General features: G+C 41.4%; 17 non-coding genes across 17 annotated transcripts; all 17 read left to right on the forward strand.

Moving 5' to 3' along the window:
* Positions 1-885: 885 nt before the first annotated feature.
* On the forward strand, positions 886-958 carry trnaa-agc. Its single transcript has one exon. It is a non-coding gene; the product is annotated as a tRNA-Ala (tRNA).
* A 239-nt stretch (positions 959-1,197) lies between these two features.
* On the forward strand, positions 1,198-1,270 carry trnaa-agc. Its single transcript has one exon. It is a non-coding gene; the product is annotated as a tRNA-Ala (tRNA).
* Positions 1,271-1,501: 231 nt separating this feature from the next.
* trnaa-agc lies at positions 1,502-1,574 on the forward strand. Its single transcript has one exon. It is a non-coding gene; the product is annotated as a tRNA-Ala (tRNA).
* A 3,472-nt stretch (positions 1,575-5,046) lies between these two features.
* Positions 5,047-5,119, forward strand: trnaa-agc. The gene has a single exon. It is a non-coding gene; the product is annotated as a tRNA-Ala (tRNA).
* Positions 5,120-7,457: 2,338 nt separating this feature from the next.
* On the forward strand, positions 7,458-7,530 carry trnaa-agc. The gene has a single exon. It is a non-coding gene; the product is annotated as a tRNA-Ala (tRNA).
* A 239-nt stretch (positions 7,531-7,769) lies between these two features.
* Positions 7,770-7,842, forward strand: trnaa-agc. Its single transcript has one exon. It is a non-coding gene; the product is annotated as a tRNA-Ala (tRNA).
* Positions 7,843-8,073: 231 nt separating this feature from the next.
* On the forward strand, positions 8,074-8,146 carry trnaa-agc. Its single transcript has one exon. It is a non-coding gene; the product is annotated as a tRNA-Ala (tRNA).
* Positions 8,147-10,169: 2,023 nt separating this feature from the next.
* On the forward strand, positions 10,170-10,242 carry trnaa-agc. Its single transcript has one exon. It is a non-coding gene; the product is annotated as a tRNA-Ala (tRNA).
* Positions 10,243-10,481: 239 nt separating this feature from the next.
* On the forward strand, positions 10,482-10,554 carry trnaa-agc. The gene has a single exon. It is a non-coding gene; the product is annotated as a tRNA-Ala (tRNA).
* Positions 10,555-10,785: 231 nt separating this feature from the next.
* Positions 10,786-10,858, forward strand: trnaa-agc. Its single transcript has one exon. It is a non-coding gene; the product is annotated as a tRNA-Ala (tRNA).
* A 239-nt stretch (positions 10,859-11,097) lies between these two features.
* Positions 11,098-11,170, forward strand: trnaa-agc. The gene has a single exon. It is a non-coding gene; the product is annotated as a tRNA-Ala (tRNA).
* Positions 11,171-11,401: 231 nt separating this feature from the next.
* Positions 11,402-11,474, forward strand: trnaa-agc. The gene has a single exon. It is a non-coding gene; the product is annotated as a tRNA-Ala (tRNA).
* Positions 11,475-13,497: 2,023 nt separating this feature from the next.
* Positions 13,498-13,570, forward strand: trnaa-agc. Its single transcript has one exon. It is a non-coding gene; the product is annotated as a tRNA-Ala (tRNA).
* Positions 13,571-13,809: 239 nt separating this feature from the next.
* trnaa-agc lies at positions 13,810-13,882 on the forward strand. The gene has a single exon. It is a non-coding gene; the product is annotated as a tRNA-Ala (tRNA).
* Positions 13,883-14,113: 231 nt separating this feature from the next.
* Positions 14,114-14,186, forward strand: trnaa-agc. The gene has a single exon. It is a non-coding gene; the product is annotated as a tRNA-Ala (tRNA).
* A 239-nt stretch (positions 14,187-14,425) lies between these two features.
* On the forward strand, positions 14,426-14,498 carry trnaa-agc. The gene has a single exon. It is a non-coding gene; the product is annotated as a tRNA-Ala (tRNA).
* Positions 14,499-14,729: 231 nt separating this feature from the next.
* On the forward strand, positions 14,730-14,802 carry trnaa-agc. The gene has a single exon. It is a non-coding gene; the product is annotated as a tRNA-Ala (tRNA).
* The last annotated feature ends 1,737 nt before the right edge of the window (positions 14,803-16,539 follow it).

Consider the following 16,539-nt stretch of genomic DNA (forward strand, 5'->3'; position numbering starts at 1 on the left):
AGCTTTGGAAGCCATCGGCCAAGTATGTACCAGATCACCTTGAGTTTATTTGAGTTTTTAAAGCTACTTTGAGATTCTGTGTGTAATGAAAAGTGCTATATAGAATAAATCATAATTATTATTATTTATCCTACAGGGGAGGAGGAGCCCTTGTCATAATGGCTTTGCGATATGATGGACAGCCTTCTGTTTGCTACTAAACAGGTCCTAATATCTTAGTCTGTGTGCCAGTTCATTCTCTCTTTTGACTTTGTTGTGGCAAGCAGAAACACACTGGAATTTAGGAAATCCCACCAAACCACCGAATTATTACTTCAATTAAAGGGACAAATTATGTGGTCGCTTGGGGTAATGCAAAAATCCCCTTTGGTTATCACATGTAGGCACATGTGTAGTTTATGAGACAGATCTTTGATTTAGTAGCTGTTCATTTGTTAGTAAATGTTGGGAGCTGTGACTCTTATTTATTCTACTGGAAGGCTGTCCTCTCCTCTGCTTACAGTAGAAAGGCCTTGGAGCGATCCACTGAGACGCAGTGAGCATAAGCACGACAAAAGACAGGAAAACAGTGACCATGTTTCGGGCGACTAACATGCATTTCCCCACGATCAACTGATCCTAATGTTATTCCACAGACAGCCAGCAGGGGGAACTCCAGACTCGCAGGTTTTTCTGCTATCATACACCCAAAACTCACTAACCCAACAATACAACTATTTCCACCACTGGGCTTACTGCAGTCACTACTTCCACCTTTACTGAACTACCATGAAGAATACTTTTAGACAGCTGAAGCAAGCATACTTTTTAAAAAGTATCCTTACTTATGGACGAGGGATTTGGCAGTGTGGTCATTGAGATTTCATACTTCTTGTTGGATGCACAGGGGGATTAGCTCAAATGGTAGAGCGCTCGCTTAGCATGCGAGAGGTAGCGGGATCGATGCCCGCATCCTCCAACTACTTAGTTTGGTTCAATCAGCACACATTGTTGTTGTAGCTCTGGATACTAACCCAACAATACAACTATTTCCACCACTGGGCTTACTCCTATAACTACTTTAACCTTTACTGAACTACCATGAAAAATACTTTTAGACAGCTGAAGCAAGCATACTTGTTAAAAAGTATCCTTTCTTATGGACGAGGAATTTGGCAGTGCGGTCATTGAGATTTCATACTTCTTGTTGGAGGCACAGGGGGATTGGCTCAAATGGTAGAGCGCTCGCTTAGCATGCGAGAGGTAGCGGGATCGATGCCCGCATCCTCCAACTATTTAGTTTGGTTCAATCAGCACACATTGTTGTTGTAGATCTGGATAACAATACAACTATTTCCACCACTGGGCTTACTCCTATCACTACTTCAACCTTTACTGAACTACCATGAAAAATACTTTTAGACAGCTGAAGCAAGCATACTTGTTAAAAAGTATCCTTTCTTATGGACGAGGGATTTGGCAGTGCGGTCATTGAGATTTCATACTTCTTGTTGGAGGCACAGGGGGATTAGCTCAAATGGTAGAGCGCTCGCTTAGCATGCGAGAGGTAGCGGGATCGATGCCCGCATCCTCCAACTATTTAGTTTGGTTCAATCAGCACACATTGTTGTTGTAGCTCTGGACTGATTTAACTAATCGAAGGATTAGTAAACAAATTGAATCAAGCGTGCTTGTCTGGCTCTAAAATGTGAATGTGTGTTGCTGGGGCAACCTGAGGACTGCAGTTGGGAAACACCAGTGGAAGGTAGAGTGTGGTGGCGAGTTGAAATATTGATTCAAAATAGACCAAACAGTAGACGACGCTATCGTGGCTGTTCATAATATATTAGGCTAAGTACTGTTTTATACTCTGCACTTTCAATTGTTGTGAGTTCATGACGTATTTCCCATGTAGTGTTTTAATAGGATAATTTAGGGACAGTTCAAAAATTACTGGGTGAGTGGGGGCTTGTAGCTCTCAAACTCTAGGGGTGTTTTTCCAAACATACTACCATGCTCCACACTCATGCTCCGATTGTATTCTCCACTCCGTTCTCTTGAGTACGTTTTTGTGTGGACGCGAGTGAGGAGAATGCATAAAGCAATACATTTAAGAAGCACTCGCACTCCCCCTACTGTATTACCTCACGCTTCACAGCCCCATTCACTGAACCTCCTTCCAGCCAGGACAATGGCAACAATAGACGAATCAAGATATACACAAAGCAAACGTTTGACGTCACAATTATCAGCTAGATATGTGAATCGTAACAATTTAGCTAGCCAGATAGCTAAACAGGACAAAAATGACCTAAAACGAATAATATGTAAGATAGATGTCAATTCTTCATGGTTACATTAGCTAGCTAACAATGCTTTGTTGCTATCTGGCTAGTTAACAGTACTAGTAGCTAGCCAGTCAGCCCTATTGACTAATTATGGGCTTGCGATCTAAGGTACTTAGGCAGGTAACGTTAAACATGCCGAACAATACCAAATTACTCATGAACCATTAAGAGGGATCCCCATTTAAGTGATTTATTAAAAGGTAAAACAAAAAGAGCAGGAGTCATACATATATTTCTATCTCTATATTTATACATATTGAAAATAATTGGTATGTAGCACAGTTCTCTAGCACATACAAGTGCAAGCTAAGTATCTGAAGTGAACTGCCTCAACTCCTCTCTAACTACAGACTCCATCACTCTCCATCTTATTATTATCATCTGAAGCTTTGGAAGCCATCGGCCAAGTATGTACCAGATCACCTTGAGTTTATTTGAGTTTTTAAAGCTACTTTGAGATTCTGTGTGTAATGAAAAGTGCTATATAGAATAAATCATAATTATTATTATTTATCCTACAGGGGAGGAGGAGCCCTTGTCATAATGGCTTTGCGATATGATGGACAGCCTTCTGTTTGCTACTAAACAGGTCCTAATATCTTAGTCTGTGTGCCAGTTCATTCTCTCTTTTGACTTTGTTGTGGCAAGCAGAAACACACTGGAATTTAGGAAATCCCACCAAACCACCGAATTATTACTTCAATTAAAGGGACAAATTATGTGGTCGCTTGGGGTAATGCAAAAATCCCCTTTGGTTATCACATGTAGGCACATGTGTAGTTTATGAGACAGATCTTTGATTTAGTAGCTGTTCATTTGTTAGTAAATGTTGGGAGCTGTGACTCTTATTTATTCTACTGGAAGGCTGTCCTCTCCTCTGCTTACAGTAGAAAGGCCTTGGAGCGATCCACTGAGACGCAGTGAGCATAAGCACGACAAAAGACAGGAAAACAGTGACCATGTTTCGGGCGACTAACATGCATTTCCCCACGATCAACTGATCCTAATGTTATTCCACAGACAGCCAGCAGGGGGAACTCCAGACTCGCAGGTTTTTCTGCTATCATACACCCAAAACTCACTAACCCAACAATACAACTATTTCCACCACTGGGCTTACTGCAGTCACTACTTCCACCTTTACTGAACTACCATGAAGAATACTTTTAGACAGCTGAAGCAAGCATACTTTTTAAAAAGTATCCTTACTTATGGACGAGGGATTTGGCAGTGTGGTCATTGAGATTTCATACTTCTTGTTGGATGCACAGGGGGATTAGCTCAAATGGTAGAGCGCTCGCTTAGCATGCGAGAGGTAGCAGGATCGATGCCCGCATCCTCCAACTATTTAGTTTGGTTCAATCAGCACACATTGTTGTTGTAGCTCTGGACTGATTTAACTAATCGAAGGATTAGTAAACAAATTGAATCAAGCGTGCTTTTCTGGCTCTAAAATGTGAATGTGTGTTGCTGGGGCAACCTGAGGACTGCAGTTGGGAAACACCAGTGGGAAATACGTAGAGTGTGGTGGCGAGTTGAAATATTGATTCAAAATAGACCAAACAGTAGACGACGCTATCGTGGCTGTTCATAATATATTAGGCTAAGTACTGTTTTATACTCTGCACTTTCAATTGTTGTGAGTTCATGACGTATTTCCCATGTAGTGTTTTAATAGGATAATTTAGGGACAGTTCAAAAATTGCTGGGTGAGTGGGGGCTTGTAGCTCTCAAACTCTAGGGGTGTTTTTCCAAACATACTACCATGCTCCACACTCATGCTCCGATTGTATTCTCCACTCCGTTCTCTTGAGTACGTTTTTGTGTGGACGCGAGTGAGGAGAATGCATAAAGCAATACATTTAAGAAGCACTCGCACTCCCCCTACTGTATTACCTCACGCTTCACAGCCCCATTCACTGAACCTCCTTCCAGCCAGGACAATGGCAACAATAGATGAATCAAGATATACACAAAGCAAACGTTTGACGTCACAATTATCAGCTAGATATGTGAATCGTAACAATTTAGCTAGCCAGATAGCTAAACAGGACAAAAATGACCTAAAACGAATAATATGTAAGATAGATGTCAATTCTTCATGGTTACATTAGCTAGCTAACAATGCTTTGTTGCTATCTGGCTAGTTAACAGTACTAGTAGCTAGCCAGTCAGCCATATTGACTAATTATGGGCTTGCTTGTAGTAGCTCTGGATACTGACCCAACAATACAACTATTTCCACCACTGGGCTTACTCCTATCACTACTTCAACCTTTACTGAACTACCATGAAAAATACTTTTAGACAGCTGAAGCAAGCATACTTGTTAAAAAGTATCCTTTCTTATGGACAAGGGATTTGGCAGTGCGGTCATTGAGATTTCATACTTCTTGTTGGAGGCACAGGGGGATTAGCACAAATGGTAGAGCGCTCGCTTAGCATGCGAGAGGTAGCGGGATCGATGCCCGCATCCTCCAACTATTTAGTTTGGTTCAATCAGCACACATTGTTGTTGTAGCTCTGGATACTAACCCAACAATACAACTATTTCCACCACTGGGCTTACTCCTATCACTACTTCAACCTTTACTGAACTACCATGAAAAATACTTTTAGACAGCTGAAGCAAGCATACTTGTTAAAAAGTATCCTTTCTTATGGACGAGGGATTTGGCAGTGCGGTCATTGAGATTTCATACTTCTTGTTGGAGGCACAGGGGGATTAGCTCAAATGGTAGAGCGCTCGCTTAGCATGCGAGAGGTAGCGGGATCGATGCCCGCATCCTCCAACTACTTAGTTTGGTTCAATCAGCACACATTGTTGTTGTAGCTCTGGATACTAACCCAACAATACAACTATTTCCACCACTGGGCTTACTCCTATCACTACTTCAACCTTTACTGAACTACCATGAAAAATACTTTTAGACAGCTGAAGCAAGCATACTTGTTAAAAAGTATCCTTTCTTATGGACGAGGGATTTGGCAGTGCGGTCATTGAGATTTCATACTTCTTGTTGGAGGCACAGGGGGATTAGCTCAAATGGTAGAGCGCTCGCTTAGCATGCGAGAGCTAGCGGGATCGATGCCCGCATCCTCCAACTATTTAGTTTGGTTCAATCAGCACACATTGTTGTTGTAGCTCTGGACTGATTTAACTAATCGAAGGATTAGTAAACAAATTGAATCAAGCGTGCTTGTCTGGCTCTAAAATGTGAATGTGTGTTGCTGGGGCAACCTGAGGACTGCAGTTGGGAAACACCAGTGGAAATACGTAGAGTGTGGTGGCGAGTTGAAATATTGATTCAAAATAGACCAAACAGTAGACGACGCTATCGTGGCTGTTCATAATATATTAGGCTAAGTACTGTTTTATACTCTGCACTTTCAATTGTTGTGAGTTCATGACGTATTTCCCATGTAGTGTTTTAATAGGATAATTTAGGGACAGTTCAAAAATTACTGGGTGAGTGGGGGCTTGTAGCTCTCAAACTCTAGGGGTGTTTTTCCAAACATACTACCATGCTCCACACTCATGCTCCGATTGTATTCTCCACTCCGTTCTCTTGAGTACGTTTTTGTGTGGACGCGAGTGAGGAGAATGCATAAAGCAATACATTTAAGAAGCACTCGCACTCCCCCTACTGTATTACCTCACGCTTCACAGCCCCATTCACTGAACCTCCTTCCAGCCAGGACAATGGCAACAATAGACGAATCAAGATATACACAAAGCAAACGTTTGACGTCACAATTATCAGCTAGATATGTGAATCGTAACAATTTAGCTAGCCAGATAGCTAAACAGGACAAAAATGACCTAAAACGAATAATATGTAAGATAGATGTCAATTCTTCATGGTTACATTAGCTAGCTAACAATGCTTTGTTGCTGTCTGGCTAGTTAACAGTACTAGTAGCTAGCCAGTCAGCCCTATTGACTAATTATGGGCTTGCGATCTAAGGTACTTAGGCAGGTAACGTTAAACATGCCGAACAATACCAAATTACTCATGAACCATTAAGAGGGATCCCCATTTAAGTGATTTATTAAAAGGTAAAACAAAAAGAGCAGGAGTCATACATATATTTATATCTCTATATTTATACATATTGAAAATAATTGGTATGTAGCACAGTTCTCTAGCACATACAAGTGCAAGCTAAGTATCTGAAGTGAACTGCCTCAACTCCTCTCTAACTACAGACTCCATCACTCTCCATCTTATTATTATCATCTGAAGCTTTGGAAGCCATCGGCCAAGTATGTACCAGATCACCTTGAGTTTATTTGAGTTTTTAAAGCTACTTTGAGATTCTGTGTGTAATGAAAAGTGCTATATAGAATAAATCATAATTATTATTATTTATCCTACAGGGGAGGAGGAGCCCTTGTCATAATGGCTTTGCGATATGATGGACAGCCTTCTGTTTGCTACTAAACAGGTCCTAATATCTTAGTCTGTGTGCCAGTTCATTCTCTCTTTTGACTTTGTTGTGGCAAGCAGAAACACACTGGAATTTAGGAAATCCCACCAAACCACCGAATTATTACTTCAATTAAAGGGACAAATTATGTGGTCGCTTGGGGTAATGCAAAAATCCCCTTTGGTTATCACATGTAGGCACATGTGTAGTTTATGAGACAGATCTTTGATTTAGTAGCTGTTCATTTGTTAGTAAATGTTGGGAGCTGTGACTCTTATTTATTCTACTGGAAGGCTGTCCTCTCCTCTGCTTACAGTAGAAAGGCCTTGGAGCGATCCACTGAGACGCAGTGAGCATAAGCACGACAAAAGACAGGAAAACAGTGACCATGTTTCGGGCGACTAACATGCATTTCCCCACGATCAACTGATCCTAATGTTATTCCACAGACAGCCAGCAGGGGGAACTCCAGACTCGCAGGTTTTTCTGCTATCATACACCCAAAACTCACTAACCCAACAATACAACTATTTCCACCACTGGGCTTACTGCAGTCACTACTTCCACCTTTACTGAACTACCATGAAGAATACTTTTAGACAGCTGAAGCAAGCATACTTTTTAAAAAGTATCCTTACTTATGGACGAGGGATTTGGCAGTGTGGTCATTGAGATTTCATACTTCTTGTTGGATGCACAGGGGGATTAGCTCAAATGGTAGAGCGCTCGCTTAGCATGCGAGAGGTAGCGGGATCGATGCCCGCATCCTCCAACTACTTAGTTTGGTTCAATCAGCACACATTGTTGTTGTAGCTCTGGATACTAACCCAACAATACAACTATTTCCACCACTGGGCTTACTCCTATAACTACTTTAACCTTTACTGAACTACCATGAAAAATACTTTTAGACAGCTGAAGCAAGCATACTTGTTAAAAAGTATCCTTTCTTATGGACGAGGAATTTGGCAGTGCGGTCATTGAGATTTCATACTTCTTGTTGGAGGCACAGGGGGATTGGCTCAAATGGTAGAGCGCTCGCTTAGCATGCGAGAGGTAGCGGGATCGATGCCCGCATCCTCCAACTATTTAGTTTGGTTCAATCAGCACACATTGTTGTTGTAGATCTGGATAACAATACAACTATTTCCACCACTGGGCTTACTCCTATCACTACTTCAACCTTTACTGAACTACCATGAAAAATACTTTTAGACAGCTGAAGCAAGCATACTTGTTAAAAAGTATCCTTTCTTATGGACGAGGGATTTGGCAGTGCGGTCATTGAGATTTCATACTTCTTGTTGGAGGCACAGGGGGATTAGCTCAAATGGTAGAGCGCTCGCTTAGCATGCGAGAGGTAGCGGGATCGATGCCCGCATCCTCCAACTATTTAGTTTGGTTCAATCAGCACACATTGTTGTTGTAGCTCTGGACTGATTTAACTAATCGAAGGATTAGTAAACAAATTGAATCAAGCGTGCTTGTCTGGCTCTAAAATGTGAATGTGTGTTGCTGGGGCAACCTGAGGACTGCAGTTGGGAAACACCAGTGGAAGGTAGAGTGTGGTGGCGAGTTGAAATATTGATTCAAAATAGACCAAACAGTAGACGACGCTATCGTGGCTGTTCATAATATATTAGGCTAAGTACTGTTTTATACTCTGCACTTTCAATTGTTGTGAGTTCATGACGTATTTCCCATGTAGTGTTTTAATAGGATAATTTAGGGACAGTTAAAAAATTACTGGGTGAGTGGGGGCTTGTAGCTCTCAAACTCTAGGGGTGTTTTTCCAAACATACTACCATGCTCCACACTCATGCTCCGATTGTATTCTCCACTCCGTTCTCTTGAGTACGTTTTTGTGTGGACGCGAGTGAGGAGAATGCATAAAGCAATACATTTAAGAAGCACTCGCACTCCCCCTACTGTATTACCTCACGCTTCACAGCCCCATTCACTGAACCTCCTTCCAGCCAGGACAATGGCAACAATAGACGAATCAAGATATACACAAAGCAAACGTTTGACGTCACAATTATCAGCTAGATATGTGAATCGTAACAATTTAGCTAGCCAGATAGCTAAACAGGACAAAAATGACCTAAAACGAATAATATGTAAGATAGATGTCAATTCTTCATGGTTACATTAGCTAGCTAACAATGCTTTGTTGCTATCTGGCTAGTTAACAGTACTAGTAGCTAGCCAGTCAGCCCTATTGACTAATTATGGGCTTGCGATCTAAGGTACTTAGGCAGGTAACGTTAAACATGCCGAACAATACCAAATTACTCATGAACCATTAAGAGGGATCCCCATTTAAGTGATTTATTAAAAGGTAAAACAAAAAGAGCAGGAGTCATACATATATTTCTATCTCTATATTTATACATATTGAAAATAATTGGTATGTAGCACAGTTCTCTAGCACATACAAGTGCAAGCTAAGTATCTGAAGTGAACTGCCTCAACTCCTCTCTAACTACAGACTCCATCACTCTCCATCTTATTATTATCATCTGAAGCTTTGGAAGCCATCGGCCAAGTATGTACCAGATCACCTTGAGTTTATTTGAGTTTTTAAAGCTACTTTGAGATTCTGTGTGTAATGAAAAGTGCTATATAGAATAAATCATAATTATTATTATTTATCCTACAGGGGAGGAGGAGCCCTTGTCATAATGGCTTTGCGATATGATGGACAGCCTTCTGTTTGCTACTAAACAGGTCCTAATATCTTAGTCTGTGTGCCAGTTCATTCTCTCTTTTGACTTTGTTGTGGCAAGCAGAAACACACTGGAATTTAGGAAATCCCACCAAACCACCGAATTATTACTTCAATTAAAGGGACAAATTATGTGGTCGCTTGGGGTAATGCAAAAATCCCCTTTGGTTATCACATGTAGGCACATGTGTAGTTTATGAGACAGATCTTTGATTTAGTAGCTGTTCATTTGTTAGTAAATGTTGGGAGCTGTGACTCTTATTTATTCTACTGGAAGGCTGTCCTCTCCTCTGCTTACAGTAGAAAGGCCTTGGAGCGATCCACTGAGACGCAGTGAGCATAAGCACGACAAAAGACAGGAAAACAGTGACCATGTTTCGGGCGACTAACATGCATTTCCCCACGATCAACTGATCCTAATGTTATTCCACAGACAGCCAGCAGGGGGAACTCCAGACTCGCAGGTTTTTCTGCTATCATACACCCAAAACTCACTAACCCAACAATACAACTATTTCCACCACTGGGCTTACTGCAGTCACTACTTCCACCTTTACTGAACTACCATGAAGAATACTTTTAGACAGCTGAAGCAAGCATACTTTTTAAAAAGTATCCTTACTTATGGACGAGGGATTTGGCAGTGTGGTCATTGAGATTTCATACTTCTTGTTGGATGCACAGGGGGATTAGCTCAAATGGTAGAGCGCTCGCTTAGCATGCGAGAGGTAGCGGGATCGATGCCCGCATCCTCCAACTACTTAGTTTGGTTCAATCAGCACACATTGTTGTTGTAGCTCTGGATACTAACCCAACAATACAACTATTTCCACCACTGGGCTTACTCCTATAACTACTTCAACCTTTACTGAACTACCATGAAAAATACTTTTAGACAGCTGAAGCAAGCATACTTGTTAAAAAGTATCCTTTCTTATGGACGAGGAATTTGGCAGTGCGGTCATTGAGATTTCATACTTCTTGTTGGAGGCACAGGGGGATTGGCTCAAATGGTAGAGCGCTTGCTTAGCATGCGAGAGGTAGCGGGATCGATGCCCGCATCCTCCAACTATTTAGTTTGGTTCAATCAGCACACATTGTTGTTGTAGATCTGGATAACAATACAACTATTTCCACCACTGGGCTTACTCCTATCACTACTTCAACCTTTACTGAACTACCATGAAAAATACTTTTAGACAGCTGAAGCAAGCATACTTGTTAAAAAGTATCCTTTCTTATGGACGAGGGATTTGGCAGTGCGGTCATTGAGATTTCATACTTCTTGTTGGAGGCACAGGGGGATTAGCTCAAATGGTAGAGCGCTCGCTTAGCATGCGAGAGGTAGCGTGATCGATCCCCGCATCCTCCAACTACTTAGTTTGGTTCAATCAGCACACATTGTTGTTGTAGCTCTGGATACTAACCCAACAATACAACTATTTCCACCACTGGGCTTACTCCTATAACTACTTCAACCTTTACTGAACTACCATGAAAAATACTTTTAGACAGCTGAAGCAAGCATACTTGTTAAAAAGTATCCTTTCTTATGGACGAGGAATTTGGCAGTGCGGTCATTGAGATTTCATACTTCTTGTTGGAGGCACAGGGGGATTGGCTCAAATGGTAGAGCGCTTGCTTAGCATGCGAGAGGTAGCGGGATCGATGCCCGCATCCTCCAACTATTTAGTTTGGTTCAATCAGCACACATTGTTGTTGTAGATCTGGATAACAATACAACTATTTCCACCACTGGGCTTACTCCTATCACTACTTCAACCTTTACTGAACTACCATGAAAAATACTTTTAGACAGCTGAAGCAAGCATACTTGTTAAAAAGTATCCTTTCTTATGGACGAGGGATTTGGCAGTGCGGTCATTGAGATTTCATACTTCTTGTTGGAGGCACAGGGGGATTAGCTCAAATGGTAGAGCGCTCGCTTAGCATGCGAGAGGTAGCGGGATCGATGCCCGCATCCTCCAACTATTTAGTTTGGTTCAATCAGCACACATTGTTGTTGTAGCTCTGGACTGATTTAACTAATCGAAGGATTAGTAAACAAATTGAATCAAGCGTGCTTGTCTGGCTCTAAAATGTGAATGTGTGTTGCTGTGGCAACCTGAGGACTGCAGTTGGGAAACACCAGTGGAAGGTAGAGTGTGGTGGCGAGTTGAAATATTGATTCAAAATAGACCAAACAGTAGACGACGCTATCGTGGCTGTTCATAATATATTAGGCTAAGTACTGTTTTATACTCTGCACTTTCAATTGTTGTGAGTTCATGACGTATTTCCCATGTAGTGTTTTAATAGGATAATTTAGGGACAGTTAAAAAATTACTGGGTGAGTGGGGGCTTGTAGCTCTCAAACTCTAGGGGTGTTTTTCCAAACATACTACCATGCTCCACACTCATGCTCCGATTGTATTCTCCACTCCGTTCTCTTGAGTACGTTTTTGTGTGGACGCGAGTGAGGAGAATGCATAAAGCAATACATTTAAGAAGCACTCGCACTCCCCCTACTGTATTACCTCACGCTTCACAGCCCCATTCACTGAACCTCCTTCCAGCCAGGACAATGGCAACAATAGACGAATCAAGATATACACAAAGCAAACGTTTGACGTCACAATTATCAGCTAGATATGTGAATCGTAACAATTTAGCTAGCCAGATAGCTAAACAGGACAAAAATGACCTAAAACGAATAATATGTAAGATAGATGTCAATTCTTCATGGTTACATTAGCTAGCTAACAATGCTTTGTTGCTATCTGGCTAGTTAACAGTACTAGTAGCTAGCCAGTCAGCCCTATTGACTAATTATGGGCTTGCGATCTAAGGTACTTAGGCAGGTAACGTTAAACATGCCGAACAATACCAAATTACTCATGAACCATTAAGAGGGATCCCCATTTAAGTGATTTATTAAAAGGTAAAACAAAAAGAGCAGGAGTCATACATATATTTCTATCTCTATATTTATACATATTGAAAATAATTGGTATGTAGCACAGTTCTCTAGCACATACAAGTGCAAGCTAAGTATCTGAAGTGAACTGCCTCAACTCCTCTCTAACTACAGACTCCATCACTCTCCATCTTATTATTATCATCTGAAGCTTTGGAAGCCATCGGCCAAGTATGTACCAGATCACCTTGAGTTTATTTGAGTTTTTAAAGCTACTTTGAGATTCTGTGTGTAATGAAAAGTGCTATATAGAATAAATCATAATTATTATTATTTATCCTACAGGGGAGGAGGAGCCCTTGTCATAATGGCTTTGCGATATGATGGACAGCCTTCTGTTTGCTACTAAACAGGTCCTAATATCTTAGTCTGTGTGCCAGTTCATTCTCTCTTTTGACTTTGTTGTGGCAAGCAGAAACACACTGGAATTTAGGAAATCCCACCAAACCACCGAATTATTACTTCAATTAAAGGGACAAATTATGTGGTCGCTTGGGGTAATGCAAAAATCCCCTTTGGTTATCACATGTAGGCACATGTGTAGTTTATGAGACAGATCTTTGATTTAGTAGCTGTTCATTTGTTAGTAAATGTTGGGAGCTGTGACTCTTATTTATTCTACTGGAAGGCTGTCCTCTCCTCTGCTTACAGTAGAAAGGCCTTGGAGCGATCCACTGAGACGCAGTGAGCATAAGCACGACAAAAGACAGGAAAACAGTGACCATGTTTCGGGCGACTAACATGCATTTCCCCACGATCAACTGATCCTAATGTTATTCCACAGACAGCCAGCAGGGGGAACTCCAGACTCGCAGGTTTTTCTGCTATCATACACCCAAAACTCACTAACCCAACAATACAACTATTTCCACCACTGGGCTTACTGCAGTCACTACTTCCACCTTTACTGAACTACCATGAAGAATACTTTTAGACAGCTGAAGCAAGCATACTTTTTAAAAAGTATCCTTACTTATGGACGAGGGATTTGGCAGTGTGGTCATTGAGATTTCATACTTCTTGTTGGATGCACAGGGGGATTAGCTCAAATGGTAGAGCGCTCGCTTAGCATGCGAGAGGTAGCGGGATCGATGCCCGCATCCTCCAACTACTTAGTTTGGTTCAATCAGCACACATTGTTGTTGTAGCTCTGGATACTAACCCAACAATACAACTATTTCCACCACTGGGCTTACTCCTATAACTACTTCAACCTTTACTGAACTACCATGAAAAATACTTTTAGACAGCTGAAGCAAGCATACTTGTTAAAAAGTATCCTTTCTTATGGACGAGGAATTTGGCAGTGCGGTCATTGAGATTTCATACTTCTTGTTGGAGGCACAGGGGGATTGGCTCAAATGGTAGAGCGCTTGCTTAGCATGCGAGAGGTAGCGGGATCGATGCCCGCATCCTCCAACTATTTAGTTTGGTTCAATCAGCACACATTGTTGTTGTAGATCTGGATAACAATACAACTATTTCCACCACTGGGCTTACTCCTATCACTACTTCAACCTTTACTGAACTACCATGAAAAATACTTTTAGACAGCTGAAGCAAGCATACTTGTTAAAAAGTATCCTTTCTTATGGACGAGGGATTTGGCAGTGCGGTCATTGAGATTTCATACTTCTTGTTGGAGGCACAGGGGGATTAGCTCAAATGGTAGAGCGCTCGCTTAGCATGCGAGAGGTAGCGGGATCGATGCCCGCATCCTCCAACTACTTAGTTTGGTTCAATCAGCACACATTGTTGTTGTAGCTCTGGATACTAACCCAACAATACAACTATTTCCACCACTGGGCTTAGTCCTATAACTACTTCAACCTTTACTGAACTACCATGAAAAATACTTTTAGACAGCTGAAGCAAGCATACTTGTTAAAAAGTATCCTTTCTTATGGACGAGGAATTTGGCAGTGCGGTCATTGAGATTTCATACTTCTTGTTGGAGGCACAGGGGGATTGGCTCAAATGGTAGAGCGCTTGCTTAGCATGCGAGAGGTAGCGGGATCGATGCCCGCATCCTCCAACTATTTAGTTTGGTTCAATCAGCACACATTGTTGTTGTAGATCTGGATAACAATACAACTATTTCCACCACTGGGCTTACTCCTATCACTACTTCAACCTTTACTGAACTACCATGAAAAATACTTTTAGACAGCTGAAGCAAGCATACTTGTTAAAAAGTATCCTTTCTTATGGACGAGGGATTTGGCAGTGCGGTCATTGAGATTTCATACTTCTTGTTGGAGGCACAGGGGGATTAGCTCAAATGGTAGAGCGCTCGCTTAGCATGCGAGAGGTAGCGGGATCGATGCCCGCATCCTCCAACTATTTAGTTTGGTTCAATCAGCACACATTGTTGTTGTAGCTCTGGACTGATTTAACTAATCGAAGGATTAGTAAACAAATTGAATCAAGCGTGCTTGTCTGGCTCTAAAATGTGAATGTGTGTTGCTGGGGCAACCTGAGGACTGCAGTTGGGAAACACCAGTGGAAGGTAGAGTGTGGTGGCGAGTTGAAATATTGATTCAAAATAGACCAAACAGTAGACGACGCTATCGTGGCTGTTCATAATATATTAGGCTAAGTACTGTTTTATACTCTGCACTTTCAATTGTTGTGAGTTCATGACGTATTTCCCATGTAGTGTTTTAATAGGATAATTTAGGGACAGTTAAAAAATTACTGGGTGAGTGGGGGCTTGTAGCTCTCAAACTCTAGGGGTGTTTTTCCAAACATACTACCATGCTCCACACTCATGCTCCGATTGTATTCTCCACTCCGTTCTCTTGAGTACGTTTTTGTGTGGACGCGAGTGAGGAGAATGCATAAAGCAATACATTTAAGAAGCACTCGCACTCCCCCTACTGTATTACCTCACGCTTCACAGCCCCATTCACTGAACCTCCTTCCAGCCAGGACAATGGCAACAATAGACGAATCAAGATATACACAAAGCAAACGTTTGACGTCACAATTGTCAGCTAGATATGTGAATCGTAACAATTTAGCTAGCCAGATAGCTAAACAGGACAAAAATGACCTAAAACGAATAATATGTAAGATAGATGTCAATTCTTCATGGTTACATTAGCTAGCTAACAATGCTTTGTTGCTATCTGGCTAGTTAACAGTACTAGTAGCTAGCCAGTCAGCCCTATTGACTAATTATGGGCTTGCGATCTAAGGTACTTAGGCAGGTAACGTTAAACATGCCGAACAATACCAAATTACTCATGAACCATTAAGACGGATCCCATTTAAGTGATTTATTAAAAGGTAAAACAAAAAGAGCAGGAGTCATACATATATTTCTATCTCTATATTTATACATATTGAAAATAATTGGTATGTAGCACAGTTCTCTAGCACATACAAGTGCAAGCTAAGTATCTGAAGTGAACTGCCTCAACTCCTCTCTAACTACAGACTCCATCACTCTCCATCTTATTATTATCATCTGAAGCTTTGGAAGCCATCGGCCAAGTATGTACCAGATCACCTTGAGTTTATTTGAGTTTTTAAAGCTACTTTGAGATTCTGTGTGTAATGAAAAGTGCTATATAGAATAAATCATAATTATTATTATTTATCCTACAGGGGAGGAGGAGCCCTTGTCATAATGGCTTTGCGATATGATGGACAGCCTTCTGTTTGCTACTAAACAGGTCCTAATATCTTAGTCTGTGTGCCAGTTCATTCTCTCTTTTGACTTTGTTGTGGCAAGCAGAAACACACTGGAATTTAGGAAATCCCACCAAACCACCAAATTATTACTTCAATTAAAGGGACAAATTATGTGGTCGCTTGGGGTAATGCAAAAATCCCCTTTGGTTATCACATGTAGGCACATGTGTAGTTTATGAGACAGATCTTTGATTTAGTAGCTGTTCATTTGTTAGTAAATGTTGGGAGCTGTGACTCTTATTTATTCTACTGGAAGGCTGTCCTCTCCTCTGCTTACAGTAGAAAGGCCTTGGAGCGATCCACTGAGACGCAGTGAGCATAAGCACGACAAAAGACAGGAAAACAGTGACCATGTTTCGGGCGACTAACATGCATTT

The sequence above is a fragment of the Oncorhynchus mykiss genome, chromosome 31 (assembly GCF_013265735.2).
Source record: "Oncorhynchus mykiss isolate Arlee chromosome 31, USDA_OmykA_1.1, whole genome shotgun sequence".
NCBI classification, from domain to species: Eukaryota; Metazoa; Chordata; class Actinopteri; order Salmoniformes; family Salmonidae; genus Oncorhynchus; species Oncorhynchus mykiss.